This window comes from Megascapheus bottae, chromosome 4 (assembly GCF_031878675.1).
Source record: "Megascapheus bottae isolate mThoBot1 chromosome 4, mThoBot2.hap1, whole genome shotgun sequence".
In the NCBI taxonomy this organism is placed as follows: Eukaryota; Metazoa; Chordata; class Mammalia; order Rodentia; family Geomyidae; genus Megascapheus; species Megascapheus bottae.
The window spans coordinates 17,286,846-17,292,193 of NC_143512.1; the positions used below are offsets into that span (position 1 = coordinate 17,286,846).

At 40.8% G+C, this 5,348-nt stretch overlaps 1 pseudogene; it reads left to right on the plus strand.

Annotated features, from left to right (window-relative positions):
- The first annotated feature begins 442 nt into the window (after nucleotides 1-442).
- Nucleotides 443-5,022, plus strand: LOC150064115 (AP-3 complex subunit sigma-1 pseudogene; annotated as a pseudogene).
- The last annotated feature ends 326 nt before the right edge of the window (nucleotides 5,023-5,348 follow it).

Sequence of the window (5,348 nt, forward strand, 5' to 3'; positions counted from 1 at the left end):
GCACTGAGATAACCTATTAAGATCATTTGTTTTGGACACTCTTGAATGTTAATGTCTTATTTTAAGGTATAGCCAGGTCACGCCTATAATCCTACCTACTCTGAAGGGTGACATCTAAGGATCACAGTTCCAAGCCAGCCTGGAGAAGGAAAGTTCACAAGACTTATCTCCAATTAACCACCAGAAAACAAGAAGTGGTACTGTGGCTTAAAGTAGTAGAGTACTAGTCTTGAGCAAAAGAGCTCAGGAACAACACTCAAGTCCAGAGTTCAAGCCTTACAACTGAAAAAGCAAAATAAAACAAAACAAAAGTAGGTAATGCGGTGTGTGTGTCCATTCAACGACTCTCTAATGTCTGCAGAGACTGATGATACAGAATTTTGAATGTGCAGAATAACAATTCCATGCCTATTTCATCAACTAGTGCCTTTTCAGTGGAGCCATGCAAGTATCATGGATTCTGAGCCACTCGGGAAGGAAGTTCCAGCTGACATCTGGCTTCTCCTTCCTGTGCCAGAAAGGGGAGGCATACAGCCCTGGACCGTGTCTAGGCAAGCAGATTGAAGTTCTGCAAAGGAGAGTTAGTAACAGCTTTAAAAGGTGTGATGGGACTGTTAAACATCAGTCATGGTTCCCCGAAGAATCCAAATTCACTTTGTACAGTAAGAAAATGACTCTCTAGCAGTTTTAAAGGGAGATCTTGATAAAGCAAGTCTAGTCCAAACCAGTTTAATGCCATGCACAATTTTCTTTGTGAAATTAAGAACAGCATGTGAAATATCACGAGCTGAGAGTAACCAGATCTTTTCTCATTCAGGAACACTTTGGCATAGAGTCTGAAGAAGGCTGCATGGGCAGCATCCCAATCATTGGTATTTTCTGTAGCACAGGGAAATACCAGGCTCAAGTGCGCTCATACTCACAAGGTACTTGGCACTGACAAGCCTGCTTCTACCTCCAGGATCCAGGGACACAAGGTTCATAACATACAAATAACATAAATAAAAGCCCTGGCCTTACGTGCCAACTTCTCATGAATAAACCATGTGTTGGACATCTTATACTGGGAATTGAGGTTTGTTGGTTATATTGCTTATCTTTACCTTGAATTATTATTTTGCCTTAGTTATGTATTTGCTTGTTGTCCTAAATATGCTTGCTTCTTTACTCATACTCACTAAAAAATAATTTTAAATAAATAAAGGAGGATTCCCAGAGAAAGATGTAGGGAAGTGATCCACTCATGACCTAGTTTTGTGCTCCATCTTCTGGGTGTGTTAAGTACCTTCTCCAACCTAACATGCCCAGCCACCTTACAAAGTGCATTGTACTTGCCCTGTTTTTCAGCTCCAGAACCTAGCACTTCACTATGCTAAATGATTTCCTCCAGGCTAAAGCTCAGGTTATTACCTCCATTTTCTCTGACTTTACTGGCCCATTATATGTACAGTGTGGTACATCATTGATGATGGAAGAGCCCTGATAGGGGTGTTTATCTTCAAACTTCAGTATTGCCCCTTGAGACATGAATACTGCTGGGAACACAGAAAATAAGTTCAGCAAACTCAAGTCCCATGATGGAGACATTCCTGAGAGATGTGACAATATGTGGCATGTGACTGAGAAATCATGAAATCTCATCCTGACTAGGATAGTTACTTATTCATTAGTTTTGTTATCTCCTTGCTGGTTTCAGATGTCACAAGAAGGTTGCCCGAGGGACAGATTGGATCTGCAGCCAAATTTTATTTGAATCCATTCAACCTTAATCCTGCCCTGAGTTTGTTCTTAAGTGCTTTGGGCCAACATTTCCAAACAAATACCCATCAACTTCTATAGCCAAAGCAGAAAATTCCTGCTTCTCTCTCTCTTTTTTTTTAATTTTATTTTTTATTATTGCGGTAATGTATAGAGGGGATATAGTTACATTCGCCAGATAGTAGGTGCATTACTTCTCACACATTGCTACCTACCCCTTCTTATGTGCTTATGCCCTTTTCTCTCCCCCACCCTCCAATCATCTTGTTTTTCCCCTTTCCTTTCCTATTTCAAATAAACAAAGAAACTTATATGCAATATACTGGGTAACAAAGTCAAATACAGTAACAATATGAGATTAACCAAAGGGCAACAAAGGAAATGATAAATAACATAGTACATTGAGAACAACAATCACAGAAGATAAAGCTCTTGTTTCCATATCCTAGAGACCCTTTCATTTAGCCTCATCCTATATGACCTTATGTACCTAGGTTTTTCACTATTGTAATCCTCTGCTAGGAGAGTCCTAGATGTGTACTAATTATTACAAATGAGGGAAACCATCAAGTCTATGTTCTTTTGGATCTGGCTTACTTCACTTAAGATGATTTTTTTCCAAGTTTTTCCATTTCCTTACAAATGGGGCAATGCCATTCTTTCTAATGGCAGCATAGAATTCCATTGTGTATAAATACCACATCTTCTTGATCCACTCATCTACTGAGGAGCATCTGGGTTGGTTCTATATTCTGCTATGGTAAATAGTATTGCAATGAACATCACTGTGCTAGTAGCTTTCCTGCTTCTCTTGATACATTAGCAGATCTTGCCACATTATGTCTCAATATCCACATGGCAAAGGGAAACTGTGCATACATGCACTTGGAAATGGCATCATACTTCCAGCCCACTTTGCTTTATGTTTATTTTTGTTTAGTCCCTTTTGTTTACATTTCCTTCCACCACGTTCCCCTGTGCCTGTCGAGTATGTGTGCCACAGTTCTGAAATATAAGCAGAAAGCACAAATCCCAGTGTGTCCCACAGGACCAAGAAATTATATTTGTTCCTTTCTTTCCAGAGCTTTCTGAGCATCCAGGAGCCTTGGGAATCAGAACATTAAATTAAATGTCTCACTTCCTCCTTACAACTTGGAAATTACTCTACAGCCTTTGCTTGAACATCCCATGTTCCTCTGTTGAACATGTACAGTTCTTAAACTTGCCTTTTGCCAGGCACTAGTGGCTCACACTTGGATTCCTATCTACTAAAGAGGCTAAGATTTGAGGAAGGCTGTTCAAAGCTAGCCCAGAAAGGAATGTCTGTGAGACCCTCATCTCCAATTAAAAACAAAACTACTCAGAAAAAGCCAGAAGTGATACTCGGCTCAAGTGGTAGAGTGCTAGCCTTGAACACAAAGAGGCTTAGGAACGGTGCCCAGACACTGAGTTCAAGCCCCTGGACTAGCAAAAACTAACAAACAATAACAATAAAAACCTTTCCTTTTAAATTGAATCTGAAGTTTCATGTATCAGTACATCAAGTTTCATCTATTGAGTCTACTTCCAGTTCAGCACAAGGAAACCTGCTTTATCTGATAACCTACTAAATATTTGGGGACAACTTTCACAGTGACTCAAAGCCTCTCCTCCAGATCTAACATCAAGTATCTGATGCCTCTCTTATAAGAAGCAACTCCTTTTTCCCACAGAGGGTTGTATGCAGTGTCACAGTAGTGTGGGAATGTTAAAAGAGAGGAATGATATCTAAAGATTTTCTCCTTTCATTATGATTATATCTTAAGAACATGAAAGTTTTGATGATGAAAGATAATCTTTCAAGTTCTCAGGATTGCATTCCTGGAGAGTTTGCACATGAGAATGCCTTGGTAGACAGAAACTATGGCTTCCCTTATGAACTATGTACATGTTCTGTAAGTTTCCAATTTTACAGTGTGCATAGGATATTTTAGCCCTTGCTAATATGTCTATGATCTCATAACCCCAACAGTTTAAAAAATAGTCTACAACAAATTCTAAATGGTCTCTCATTTTTCCAGAAGTAAATTCTAAGAGTGCATGTGTTTCCATTAAATATGACTTTGTGATAGCCACATCAAAAGGCATATTACCACCACCTATCAAGATCCTCATCCAGACAGGCCAAAGCATCAAAGCCATCTCAAGTCAGGTCAAGACAGGTAGAAATGTCTACAGGGCAAAAGGTGAAGATCAGAGCTGTCAGAAGGACAAAAAGAGAATCAACAACCTTTCATGTGGATGATTTCACATATGTTAACTATGAGTCTGGCTCTTAATACATAGTTACTGACTTAAGGAAGTAAAACTCATTCCTTTAACATAAAACTTAAAACACAATAGAAATAACAGCAGACAGGGCTGGGAGTGTGGTGTAGTGGTAAAATGCTTGCCTAGCATGTCTGAAGAAATAACAGCAGAACTATGCACAGGCACTCTAGCTACACAAAAATAGGAGGATTTCAATGAAAGGAGAAAATTTCAGAATGAATTAATAAACGCTCCATGAAAATTCTTTCTACTTAGAAGGAGACTGACAGATGGAAATGTCTTAGACGAAAGCTGAATGACCAGGATCTGTCCTTTTCAGTAAGACTTGTAGCCTGGCGGCCTGCGAGATCCCAAGGCTGGCCCACGTCGTCCCACCCCGGCTCCCCCAGGCCGGCCAGACCCAGCCAAGATCAAGATAATCTTCATCTTCAACAACCACAGGCAGACGCGGCTCTCCAAGTTCTTCCAGCCCTCCAGGAAAGACACAGCAGCAGATCATCATGCACCTTCCACCTGGTGTCCAAGAGAGACGAGAATGTGTGCAACCTCCTGGAAGGAGGCCTGTTAATTGGCGGCTCTGACAACAAGCTGATAGACACTCTGCAACTCTGCCTTCTGTGTGGATTCCTCAGAAAGCGACTTGGCATGCTAGACCTCATTCAGGTGTTTGTGGAGACACTGGACAAGTGTTTTGAGAACGTCTGCGAGCTGGACTTGATATTCCATGTGGACAAGGTTCACCACATTCTTGCCGAGATGGTGATGGGGGCGAGGGGGATGGCGCTGGAGACCAACATGAAAGAGATTGTCATGCAGATCGACGCGCAGAAGTCGGAGACTGGCTTGGCTGGTGCCCTATCTGCTGTAAAGAACAGGAATCTTTCAGAGATCCCGAGAAACATTAACATTGGTGACATCAGTATAAAAGTGCCAAACCTGCCCTCTTTTAAATAATTGATTAAAAAGACCACTCCCAGGTAAAACCCAGAGGATAAGTCATCTAAGTTTACCATGCAGTTGCTTACCTAAAATAGAAGAGATGAGTCTTAACTTTTGCTCTTGGGTTTAAGTCAAGGTACTGTAGAGAAGTTGTGTAAAATCAGTATGGAAGTTCATTGTTGGTTTTCTTGCTCAGTGATTTTAAAGAAACTGAATAGTTGTTGTGCATGTGCATGTGTGTGTGTGTGTGTGTGTGTGTGTGTGTGTGTGTGTGTGTGTGCACCCATGTGCATGCAATTTCTTTCTTTAGAAAATACTGCATTTCTATGCCCACCTAAGGC